This window comes from Amphiprion ocellaris, chromosome 2 (assembly GCF_022539595.1).
Source record: "Amphiprion ocellaris isolate individual 3 ecotype Okinawa chromosome 2, ASM2253959v1, whole genome shotgun sequence".
Classification (NCBI taxonomy): domain Eukaryota; kingdom Metazoa; phylum Chordata; class Actinopteri; family Pomacentridae; genus Amphiprion; species Amphiprion ocellaris.
This window is the reverse complement of record NC_072767.1, coordinates 21,138,328-21,152,005: the sequence shown is the minus strand read 5'-3', so window position 1 is coordinate 21,152,005 and position 13,678 is coordinate 21,138,328. Positions and strand designations below refer to the sequence as shown.

General features: G+C 40.2%; 1 protein-coding gene across 1 annotated transcript in view; it reads left to right on the top strand.

Moving 5' to 3' along the window:
* The first annotated feature begins 9,803 nt into the window (after positions 1 to 9,803).
* Positions 9,804 to 13,678, top strand: part of pde4ba (phosphodiesterase 4B, cAMP-specific a) — a 204,834-nt gene continuing 200,959 nt past the window's right edge. The window contains exon 1 of the mRNA XM_055015852.1: positions 9,804 to 10,218. The gene's annotated coding sequence lies outside the window, so the exon portion shown is untranslated. The remainder of the gene's footprint in view (positions 10,219 to 13,678) is intronic.

Sequence of the window (13,678 nt, the reverse complement as noted above, 5' to 3'; positions counted from 1 at the left end):
TACCAATACTCATCATGTTATGCTTTCTAAAGGTTATATTCTAGATTAAAGGTGCATTCTGTAATTCTGGAGAATGATATAGTGATATTTAGGCATATTTAGACTCCCACAGTCCAGATAGTTTAATTGGTCATTTTCTATTGACTGTAGATGTGAGCGTGCACAGTTTTGTATGGCCCTGTGATAGACTCATGACCTGTCCAGGTTGCACCAATCCTTTCTTTGCTTCAAACTAGCGACTGACACCATAAACTCATGAGGAAAATGTTTAATGAGGCAACAGATCAAGTAATTGGATTTTGTTATGCAGCCAGAGGAGTGGCCCCCTGTTAGCTGTTAGAGAGAATGCAGGTTTAAGGCACCTTCACATTACTTTCATCCACATCCATCTTTTATATACACTCTATGGACAGAAACCCAGGTTTTCTTCAGCACACACAGAATGGACAGCTACCAGACAGAGAAGAGACATTTACTGAATCTGACAAAAACTGTACCGGATTAAAAATCACATACTCCACTGTTGAATAGAAATTTTCTGTTTATTCCAGCGTTGCAGAACTCATTTTGCAAGGACTTGAAGATAAATGACATTCATTTATACGTGAAAAGTCCTGCACTTCAGCTTCAAACCACTATATGTATTGGCTTAGTGTACCTGCAGAAGACAGACTTCATTTTTAAGAGTAATTAGCTCCAAATAAAGGTTAGCTGCCATTTTGTTCACATCTATAATAGTCATAAATAAAACAGATAACAGATATATAATAATTAGGTCCCTCTCCGACCGGTCCTACGAGAAACCAGTGCTTGCAAAAGGTTCCGAGGTACGTGCTGAATATGCACAAACCGGCACTGGGGGAATGGATAAAGTGGTACGTTGTGAATTTGTGACAATAGGCATCAAGGGTTAATATTAAGTGGTCAAGATATCAATTTATTTGTATCACACTTTGCATAAAGCTCAGTGCAGTTGAAATTATTTCTAATAAGCCCATTATACGACAGAACAAGTGGAAAGTAAAGTAAAGTTTGGTGAAAAAGAGTAGATGACACGATTAAAAGCACAAAACTAGCTTTACTTAATCAAAAGCCAAGATATGTGAGAAGATACGCTGCTCTCAGTGGATGCATGACTAGGACAGGGTGAAGGTCAGCTCTGATCCAAAACTCCAGTGTGACAGTAAACAGGTTTGTTGTTTTATTTATCTGAGAAAAGAAATACTAAGACAAATGCAGCACATTTACCAGATAAGGTCGTGATTATTACCTCTGACTACTGCCAACAGAAAGTATGAAATTCTTCACTTTTATCACAGTTAAGATGTGGACACATTCCAACACCACACTCAAGAAACTGTGACTCTAATCCTGGACAAACACAACGCTCACCTACTGCAGCTGCACTCCACCGCTGACTGAATCCGCTGGGCTCAGTGACTTTCAAGGCCAAACTAATCCGAACTGCTGTGCACATTAATTACAGGATGAAGTTGTTTTTGTGTGTGAGACAACATGGAGAATGCAGAAAATGACAACATTTTTTATGTCTAAGGTTCAAGATATTCTTTAAAATCAATAAAGAGAAAGGTAAACGTGTTTCCTGGAATTTTTTTTCCTTTCAAGCGTAATGTTTTATTCTCACCTGAGACGACAGATGGTGTTATTTTTCCCAGTGAGGGGGAAAAAATGAGAGCAGCATCTAAAGTGGTGCGAATGTGAGGAAGTTTAAATCTGCAGTGTGTTTTTAAGTACAAGAGGGAGCACAGAATGATATTTTTGGAAGAATCAGACCAGAATTTTACTGCAATCAGCAGCAGATGAGAACAAATCTCTGTGGCACAGTAGCTTTATTTGTGTGAATGTGAAGACAGTGAAGGACATTGCTGTCTCTTTCTGCTTATTTGAATTATTTATTACACGCTGATATTTATGAGTGTGTGTGTGTTTGTGTACCTGTTTGCATGTGTGCATCCGTGTGTGTGCATGATCATGTGTCTCAGCACCCTCTCAAACTACCAGATGGCAATGTTTTCCTAATCATGCTTGTGTTACTTAAGTAGTAAATCCCCCTGTTGAAAAAAATCAACACACATATACACTTATAAGGACACACACAAGCACGCACACACACACTTCTGGCAGTCTTCCTGTTTGCTCACCTTCCACACAAGTGCATCCACATACAAATACTGACACACAAACACCCTGCTAATGTCCTAACCTCATTGCAACATGCACACAAATCACACTCGTCATTAATTGAACACAAAACAAACAGGCATCTTGGGATTTGTGGTTTGGAGGAAAGCGGCCGAGTGGGAATCAACAACAAAGAGAAGCCCCTGCGTCCAATTAGAAGTACAAAATGCAGCGTGTCATAGCTCAAACAAATACAATCCGTCATGCACAGTGGCATCATTTCTCATCAATATGGAAGAGTCCACTTCTCATCTGTCTTGGTGTCAGTGCCAGTGTTTCTCACAGTGAGGAGGGGAATTACGTGAGTGAAATGAGATCAGTGTGGCAGCATGGTGAGAAGTACTCGTGATACAGTAGTGCTAGTAGTTTGAGTTTACATAGCCATGAGCTCTGCTTTGCACATTGCGATTTTAAACTGATAGTACAGTTTAACTCAGTGCAGGGGTGTCTAAATATGAAAACCAGTCAGTCCACTGAGATGCAGGACTAGCTACTGAACTGATTTCCATTCACTTCTGTTTTTATAGCATTTTCAATTCAACGTAATCCTTTTCTTCCCTCCAAATAAAATGCAGCTCAGCTTCAGAATATAAATAGACCTAAACAGATTCATTTCATCTCAGTCTCTTGTCACGTAGAGGACGATGCTTACATCCTGGCAAATAAATGCTTATCTCCAATAAACATATCTGTTCAGTGTATGACTTTATTCTTTGTGGTATGACAGATGAGTATCTTCAGCGTGGAGGTGGTGCTGAGTATCTCACCGGTGTGTATGTGTGTTTACGCTCCTCGGCTCCACTAAGGAAAGGGTAATCACATGTTCACCCTCTCCCTGCTCCTTCTCTCTATTACCCTGAAGTGGATGGGACAGACTCAGACCAGCTATACAATGTGTGTAAAGCCTGAGCCAGCAGGAAGCGAGTGGTTTAAATAGCATTGTGTGTGCAGCTGTGTGTGAAGATGCAAGAAAAGGAATGAGTGCGTATGTGTTCTTACCAGAGGCTCAGATAGAAAAGAGGGAAGACTGCAATCCCTCTGGGTTTCTGCTTAATAGAAAGGCAGACCAAACACACCTCGGGCTCATTGGCTTCCAGCAGATATTCTACTTTGGTTTTCTTCTTCAGTACGTCTGTTTAAGTCGTCTGTCAGTACCAGCCACTGCTGCCAGCACGACATGATTTCATTCAAAAATTAATTCTCATAGAAAACATGGTTTCGAGGGTTATAGTGGTGTATTTAGAGGTCCCATATTGTGCTTCTTTTTAGCAGATTAATCAAAGTCTCACTTGTCTCCACAGTGCATCTTTGTTTTTTTCCAACAAAAAGGGTTAATGTTATTATGACTGTATTAACCTGTTTTTAGGGCTGTTCTAATGTATGTTGTGGAATGCTGTATGATAACTCCCTTTCTTTGCAAGAGTTGGAGAACTTCACATGAGAAGGTCAATACCATTCTCATGTGAAGGTAGCACTTGAGATTGGAAATCAGGGGGAATGCTAGCCACAGTTCAACCATCCTTGCTGCTAACGCTGAACAAAAAAACAACCATAAAAACAGCAGTTTCTGACTTTAGAGGACGTGCTTTACCCACTGCTCAGTTAGTTGCAGTGACTTCCTGCAGGGATGGCTTTAAGGCTGCTGAGCAACCAGAGGAAGAATGAGGACATATAAACTGCTGTAAAACTGATACTTGTCAGTTTTAAATCTCTGTTTGTGTACAGATGAAAGAAGCAGGAACCACCGTGTTAATTAGTAACATTCAGAGTCGCTAGCAAGTGGATTTTTTTCAAAGTTGAGCCCTATTCGTGTACGACTGGTATTATCTGGGGACTTCATGCGTTTTAGAAATGACCCCCGCGTCGTCTGTGTTGTTGTGGTTCATTCACAGTGGATAAGCCGTGTTTAACTCTAATATACTGACATTCACATATTCACATAATAACTGTTGATCCTGTTCAAAGGCAGCAGAATGTTTCTTACCACATGCTGTCATGCAAGTCATCCATCTAACCATCCTTTGAAATTTTGTTTTGCTGGTGGGTTTGAGCTTTCTGTGAATGAGCCTCCATGCTGTGAAGCAACTTCAGCCTCTGGATTTTTATCCAAAATGCACTCCAAAGTTTCATTTGTAATTGAAAATGCAGGAGAAGGGGAGGTGAAGAAAACAAACAAAGAAAAAAAATACAGAAATACTGATTGGCATTGGGGTTAAAATGATCAAAAGGCCTCGGTTTTTAGCAAAATTATAGTTTGTAATTTGGAATTCTTGCTTTACAAATTTCAGACATGGCGGATTTGCAAAGAAATTAAGATCACAGATGGCTTCCTCAATTACTACAAATTGCGAGAGATTCTCCGGTATGACGGGGTTTTGAGAGAGTCTAATGAAATTCTTTATGCTAAGATAATGCAAGTTATGACAGATCTTCCTCAGTGGGGACACTATTCCTTTTATCAAGTGAAATAACTTATTTCAAATGTCAAAATTCAAATGAACACTTAAGTTGCACATGTGAAAATGATGAGTGCACATGTTGGCTGTTTTCTGTCTTGGTGGAACTGCTATTTTGTCCCAAGCAATCACTGCCATTGCAGGTTTCCTCATAACACTTACATCGTAGTGTTTTTCATCTTAGAGAGACTTGTTCAGAGCTATTGGAGAAATAATTGAAAGATCTGAAACCAGGCTGCAAAAATTTCTGAATATAATTATTGTGCCTTTTAGCAGATCTCAAAAGTTTGGCATACATACCTCCTAAATAAATGTGTACTATGATAAAGAATGGAAAAAATCTTACAAGCTTTAATATACGCTTAGAATCTTTTATGAATATCAGCAAAATTAATAAATCTGTTCTCTTTAGCTTTAAGCAAGAGAAAGTTTGACTCTTTTATGACTGTGACTGAGTAAAATTTTCTGACCTGAGGCCTTTCATGGCAAACGGTGGGCACCCTGAGGCAGGGATGGAGTAGTCGTAGCTATGCAGGTCTTCCTGTGAATATTACTGCTGACAGATCAGACGTTCTTTGCTTTCTGAACAGTGCGTAAAGGCCGTGATTTCCGACACCCTCTAACTTCACATCTAATATGTTTATGTGACCTAGAAGGAGTCAATGTGTAATAATGACAAGCAACAGTGCACTAGATGCCCCATTGCACACACACACAAACCGCTCCTGTAATTGGCTGTACAATAGAGGAAGGATTTACAAATGGGTCTCTCCTCCTTGTAACATCTTTCCACTTTGTTTCATCACAATGCTAAGCTTTAAATACTTTATTTGCATAACTCTGCTTCAATGCTAAGCAGTCCCACATGTGTGATCCTTTTCTGTCCCACATGAAGACTTCTTGATACTTGACACAAAGGGTCAACGATGTGGTTGCTGGAAATGAGTAAATAACATTTATAGTCAGTAGTCTGCTGCTGCTTCTTCCCAAATCCTCGTTTCAACAGAAGCCTGCACTTGCGGTGGCTTGAGCAGATTAGACATGCTTTGTGGTGGCATTGGGAGAAGGGATTTACCAAAAAAAAAAGAAAAACCCTGATCTCTCCGTAAGGGAGGAAAAGACAAAAGCAACTGGCATAATGAGCACTAATATATTAGTAAAAATCTCATTGCACAGTCGCTCGAGTCTCTCTAAAGTCAACTCAAGGCTGAAAAGTGAAGTGAAAAATGTATAAAGCAAGCAATAATATTTTCATACCTCAGTGTTAGGCAAGCTTTGTGTCACCAAGGTCTGTCTGTTCTATTGGATTGAAATGGCACACAACTCTTGTACTTGGATTAAAGTCGAAATTCATTACATGAAGCTTTTCTGTCGGTAACATAATTCAAGGCTGAGTTGTAGGGTTCACTTATATTATTGCTCACTGCGGATGACAGAGGAACAAAAAGACTTAGTTATTCTTTTTTCTACTGGAGGTTTACAGGAACAAAATGTTCAAATACAGTTAGCATGCATTCTTTAATCTCATTTTGATTATTTGCAGCTGTATTTTGACAGCATACAGATTATGACTTTAGCTGCTTGTGTGGAAAAGCTGCAGAAAAAAAGCCTAATGTAGGTCAGTGTATGTGAGCATCAGTGGATTATAGGGGACAAATATTAAAATCTATAAGTGTTTGACAGAAATAAATGCAAAGTGGTCGAGCCTCTCTGAATAAGGATTGGCTGGAGACATCATACTGTGGAGTAATCACATGACCTGGTGACACACACACACACACACACACACACACACACACACACACACACACACACACACACACACACACACACACACACACACACACACACACACACACACACACACACACACACACACACAAACTGTACTTAGCAAGCACACGATTCAGTCAAAGATTTATGATAGAGGACGTCCTGAACATGAGAACAGAAATTTACCAAGCATAATATATGAACTCACAAGAGAGTAATATTGCCTTTTCCCCCACATCATTCTTCGTCTTGTTGACCCCAGCAGCAAAGTACCAAAGCACCGAAGCACAAATGATTTACTGCAACATGGTAATCACTTCAAAAGTCATCTGTAAAGGAAAGAAAATGTAGGTTGTGGGAATTCACTGAGCTCATGTTTCTGTAAAGTTACAAATTGTCCTGGTGCTACTAGTCACGGTGAAAAACAGAAGGGGTAAGGAGGGAAACAATGCTCTTCACTGTGTGCTCAAAATCAAGAGACCTATGTCACGATGTTGAAGTTTTCATTGATTCATGCTCAAGTTGTAAGTTTCAGTGTATTTTCTTTGGGCAGATTGTTGCGAAATCATTTTGTTTGGTTTTCCAATGGCTGAAATAGTAAATTGGGCTGTTTAATCGACCGAGTCCTTCTGCTCGCCCTATTTGTCTCCATACTATTGACTAAATCTCAAGGAACAAATTGGAACTGTAACAGAGCAGACAGTACTTTGATGGATAAATCACTAGAAATAGATCATCAAAGGCACAAAAACACACGGTACTCTTGTGAAGCTTTCATCTCATTTGTTTTCAGAACAGGGAAGTTGAAATGTCAAACTTTGCTAATCAGAAACATGCGCAAGCCCAGTATTTTAAGAGGGTATTTGCCTTGAAATGGCCATCTCAAGAACACAAGTTCAGACTTCCAGGGTTTCATATGTAACAAACTAAAGCTACCAATCAACTTGCGTGATAGAGCTTTCTGCATCGTTATTTATCAGAATTGGTTTTGGGTTTAAACATGCATGACTACATTTCTCCAGTACTGTGTATTATAAAGTAGTTTTACAATGTCTGAGCAGAGTCTTAGGTGAGCTGATGTGCTCGAGTTGCAGTAGTATAGAAGGGGTGTGGTTTGAGAAAGAGACAGAAACTTCATAGATCTGCACATTCTAGAGGAAGCAGTGGTGTAGAGTTACATCTGAACTATTTTAGGAAAGGGATTATTTTAATTGGAAAAAAGTCTATATATGCAGCCTTGATACATGAAGACAGGGTTTTAGGACTTCAATCAATGACTGTAGAGCAGCAGGGGTGTCAAACATCCAGTCCGCGGGCCAAAACCGGCCTGCCAGAGGGTCCAATCCAGCCCACAGGATGACTGTAAAAATTGCAAAGGTGAAAATGAATCCTTACTGTGAAAATATTTAAAGACATGGAACATTGTGCAATATAATGTCAGTCAGCAGTTTCAGTATACAGAGTTTGGCTTGGTGGAACTCTATTGTTGATGCACCGACACAACTTTATTGCATTTTTTTATGTATACATTTATAATGCAGGGGACAACTTAACCTTCTTCCTCAATAGTTTCCACTTTAGTTTGTGTGGTATGTCAGTTCAGGGAGTCAGGATTACTACACAGATGAGGAAATAAATGTAAATTTAAAAGGATTTCTAGATCTTGACAAGTTGTAAAATATTGTTCAGTTCCAGATACCTGTGACTAAATGATTTGTGCCTTTCTAGATGCACTGTGATCTGTAATTTGTGATGTGTAAATGACAAAGTGAGGCATAATATTGTTGAAATTGTACTTATTTTTTTGTTTAAATTCAAGTTGTGATGATAGTTCACATTTTCAGAATGTACTTTTTTGCACTTAAACAAAGGGAAATATTTGGAGTTGTTGTTATTTATAGATTATTGTGTTATGATTTTACTGGTCCAGCCCACTTAAGATCAAATTGAATTGAATTAAAATGAATTTGACACACCTGCCATAGAGTGACTTTAATCATCCTGTCTGTGCTTCACATGACTGCAGTTGTGATTTTGTGCTTCCAGTTTTTGCAATTTCAGGAACTTAAATCCACTGTTTTGTTGAGTTTACAATTATAAATACATGTTATTTTACTTGTCAGACATATTGTTGAAACATGCATTATTTCAATAAAATGGTTACTTAATGTAACAGTGAATAATTACAATCCACTGCTTGTCCGCCATCTCCTTTATGGGCAAAAATACCTACCAGTCAAAAGTTTATACACACCTTCTCATTCAGTGGTTTTTATTTAATTATTTTGTACATTGTAGATTAATACTTAAGACATAACTATAAAAGACCACGTATGGAATAAGAATAGCACTCAGAGAGTGCAGTACTCCACCAAGGCTGTTCATTCTCCCATATGGCTTGTCAGAAATGCAGCATTTAAATTATTAAATTTTTTTTTTAGAAATGCAGCATGATCAGAAATCATGGCACTATAGAATGTGGCCATTTAATATAGATCTACCCACAAACAAAATGACCCTGCGCTGAGCACAGGCGTGCGTTATGCATGTGTACGTTATGTTCGGATACCGAATGCTTGACCTAAATATGAAGCGGGCAGTGGGAATTGATGGGACTTGGAAACAACCCCACAATTTAATCAATTGTTTCTTGTATAATTGTGGATGGATAAGTCCCGGTAAGTCCGCAGTGGTTGATTTGTAGTAGGATCGCAATCATGTAGCACTTACAGTGACGCAGTGTCGCTATCTCGCAATGATACAAAAATCTTGAACAAATCCTTGGATTCAGACTGTAAGCCGCATCACTGCCAAAATCTAATGAGTTGGTTCTTGTGTCATTTCTGACCGTCCTTGAAAATTTCATCCAAATCCGTTTGTCCGTTTTTGAGTAATGTTGCGCACAGATGGAATAACAGAGGGTCAGACAAACATATTCCGATTGTCACATAACTCCCCCGGTTCCTTGGCAGAGTAATTATGTTGCAAACAAAAAAAAAATGTTAATCTTCAGTATTAATCTACAATGTAGAAAATATTACACATAAATAAAAAGCATTGAATGAGAAGGTGTGTCCAGACTTTTGAAGGTAGATCAAAATCATCATATATATTTTTTTCATTTCATTGAGGCTTCAGTCTGCTGGTGTGTGTTCATTGGCTAATTGACAGCTCTCTTGTCCCACAGCAGTATGACTCTCTGATCGGCTCTCTCTCTTTATTCCTGCCTCTCAATTGGTCCACACTGGTCGTCTGCTGAGGAGGAGGGAGGGATGAAGAGGGAGGAGGAGGAGGAGGGATGATCGGAGGGGAGCTCCGACTTTCAGATGCGTTTTATACGCTGATGCGCGAAAGCTTCCACCTCCCTCCCCCTCTGGTCTCCCCGTCCAAAAACATAAAGCCCCTCGGTCCTGGAGGGGAGGCTGGTGAATGGCAAGGAGGAACAATAATATTGACAAAAAAAAGATAATCAGTTTGGTGAAAGCGCCAGTTTGCTGTCAGTTTATTTCTAATCTCGGGGTTAAAGAAAAGTGGACAAGCGAGAAACCTTTGATCATGTGAACCAAAAAAAATTTACAACTGGAAGAGCGTGGATTATTACCCTGCTCGGTGGAGGCAGCTGTGGAGTAAACATCCCAGGAGAGGATGGCGAAAACCACTCGCTGAGACGGAATAAGAGACTGTATTTTGTTGTGGATGTGGTGACAGCTGCTCTGAAAACAACGTGCTGAAGGCGTCGGGATTCCCTTTGTCCCCACGTGTGGATGAGCTCTGCAGAAGACACAAGGTAACGAGGGCTAAAGATTTTTATTTTGTGCTTCGTTTGCTCCTAAAAGCAACAGTGAAGCGTAGAGCTGAATGAAAGTGTCTTTTGGATGATGTGTTCTGGCTTTAGTTTGTTAAATACACCGAGGAGGCGTTGATCTCAGGTGTTCCCCTTTATTTAATTAACACTGACAGGATGCTTCCTCTCATACTAGTCCACTGAACCCTTTATCATGGCACTCTTGCCATATTCATAGAAGATATTTGATGAAAGGCATTTTAGACATTTAAGTCTGACCATGTAATGTGATTTAAATGGTTCCCCTGAGGTTGTTTTTTTGCTTATCTGGTGACTCTAAGAGACAACCGTCCATCAGCAGAAGTGTCACTGATTTACATGAATTATATTGGGTCATATTTTTGTCAGCAGTATTGTTACCAGTGTCATCCACAGCTGCCTCAGTACCATATAGAAAGGTGCTCATTAGCCCCAAGAGGACACTGTCTGGAACAAATGCATTATTTTATTGCTCTCCAGTTATCACTCCTGAAGCCTGTCATAACTGCACTGTAGTGTCCCTTTTTTTCCACACGTGGATGAAGTTCCCCATTTTAGAGAATTTAGAGAGCTGTCAGAACGTCTGCCTGTCGCTGAGCCTGGCAGCTTGATTCTCAGCTCTGCACAGAGCAGCAGCTTTCTCCTGTTCATCTGAATGACAGCAGCTAAATGTGCATTTCAGATCATGACAGACGCTGCATACCAAGGAGCGCTACAGAAAAGGGTGTTTGCATTGTTTTTGAAGCAGCGTAAAGGTCATACTTGCTCTTGCTCGGCTGAAGACGTGTTCAGATGACGGACTGAAATTTTGATGCTGTACATCAGGAACTGTTCCCGGGTCAGAGAGGCGGTGTGGGGACTCCCAGCTGTGACGGATCCAAACCAGCAGGGTGTCCTACTTTGCGAGTGAAACTGTGAACTAACAGAAGAATCGGTGTGCTGATGGCTTTGCCGGCAGTTGTATTTCCTCTCTCCAGTGGCGTTCTCCGTTCTTCTTATTTCTCTGTCTTTCTCATATAAGCTTTTATCTCTGTTATAGCTCTATTTCTTCACCCTATAGATGCCCTGATACCCTACATCCGTCCTGTCTGTCTCTCCTAATGCCTTCATCGTCTTCATTTTTAGATCCTACAGTTCCTGCCTCTTTCCTTGCCTCGCTGTCATTCCCTCGCTGGATGGGTGAACTCTGCAAAAATGTGTGTCCATACAACTTTTTCCATCACAAACTCTGAGTCTATCGATCTGTTGGCTTGGACTCCATGTTTAAATGTGGAAACGCATTGATCCACGAGCAGAGCTGCAAGTGGAGAGCCACTTGTACACTCAGTTCCACAGCACGTGAGCAAACATATCTGACTGTCAAGACTGTGCTATTTACAAATATTTAATTGGTGCCATTATTAGGCTGAAATTGGTTACGTTGACCCACTTTGGGATTGTAATTGAGCACTTGATAATGTTGCTCTTTGATTGTGTTAGAAGTGTGTGTGGTGTTGGTGTGGGCTGGCAATAAACCTTCTGATTATTAATTGGAGTACTTTCAGTATTTTCTCCTCAGCATGCATACCAGCCTATTAGCATGATTAGAGTCATGTACTATACATTCATCCAGTAAGCGGCTACACTGTATGATCACAATGCATCATTAGTATTGCCTAGACTAGTGTCTCATTCATTAAAACCTGCAGGTGTCTCTGATCGGCTGTCCATCTAAGCTTCTGTTTTTACTGTTTGTCGAGTATTTCAAAGAAACTGAGCCCATCCGCTCACTCTTTTTTATTTTGTAAATGGTAAAAGAGTCACAGGAGCAATGGTTCCAGCAGGATTAGGAGTCAGTGCACACATACAGTACATACAGAGCTACAGTTTCATTATGTCTGGCCACTGCAATCCATTCTCAGCTAGACTGAGCTGACCTATTCAAGAGGTCATGATTCACTTCTTACATGGCGGGTAAATAGCCCTGCAAAGTCAGACTACACCTTTCAAGCTTCCTTTTTGTTATGATATATTTAAGTCTGCAGAACATGCACGAGAGCTGCTTCCAATCATACATGTTCGAAGGATTGTTAAGCACTTCTGTGACTCAGGGATCTTTAAACTACGACTGTAGGCATTGCCTTCTGCAACTGCATGACCTATTTGCTTTGTTTCTATTTTTGAGACGGTTTAACGCTATAATTGTAGAGCTGACGGTAAAGAGAGAGGAATGACATACAGCAAAGGTCCCTGGCTGAACAAGCAGCAAGGAAAGTACCGTTCATGGTCAATGCCTTGACTCCTCAGCCAGCAGAGCTCCCTTCATGGCCTGTTTCTGTAACCCCCAGTGTATTCATCAATAAAATGAAGTGCTCTCTAAACACTTGCTTTGTTTCCCAAGGTGGTAAATCATAAGTAAAGACCTTAGGTAGACTGGCCAATGGTTGTAGGAAGTTTTTTTTATATAGATGAAAATGTTGGAATGAAAATGTTTTATCACCGGAATCGATTAAGAAAATGAGCCTTCACAGGCTACATAAAATAATAAGTTGTGATTTTTAGTGGTGAGGTTTCAAAGCAACTTCTTAACCAGGGATGATTTACTAGGTGTGCTCAAATGTCCTTTCTTCTGTCAACACCTTTCTTCAGCATCTTCCAGCTGTGCACCACTGTGACGCTGTACCCAAAGAAGATTTGTTCTCTGCATCTGGTCTTTATCAGCAGCACCTTGCTTCACAGCAGTATATTTTCACACTTCAAAGGTGTTGCTGTTGTATATCAGAGAAGCTCCAGTCCACAGGAGAAACTACTGCACCTTATCAGTTCTTTGAGTTGAGGCAGTGGAGGAACATGTCATGCTTTTTTTTTTTTTTTTTTTTTTTTAAACTACGCTGAGACATATTTTGAATCAGATTTTGGACTTCCTGCTACCCTTCTCTCCCTTCATCCATGTCGTATTCGGCTCTGGGCTTCTTTAATAGCATGTTTCACAGTCCAGCTTTTCTTCTTTTCTGCCTCAGTCTCTGCCTGTCACTCAGCTATTCCCATCTTCCTGTCGTTGTAATTGCAATATGGATTAAATTCAAGTGCAACTCAATGGCAGGGCTCCCTTCTGGCCTCACAAGGGATATAATTAAAGTTTCGCTCAGTAGATGATAAATGTGTGCCCGATTTGCTCTGCTTGTGTTTTGCAGTTAAATAGGAGCAGTTAATTCTTCTGTGTGCGTCTGTGTTTATGTTGGCATGGTTTTCTACAATGACACTGCACTATATTTGTCCAATTTTTTTGGAAGTCAGTTAAATGCTTTTTGGCAGATCCACTGGACAGAAAATGCATCTGCTAAATCTCCCTCACTCCAAGAGCAGGTTGACAAACCCAGCGTTCACCGGGGAACGTGAGGCTTGCCAACAGCCAATTATCCCTCTTTTTGGGCAGTTTCAGGTG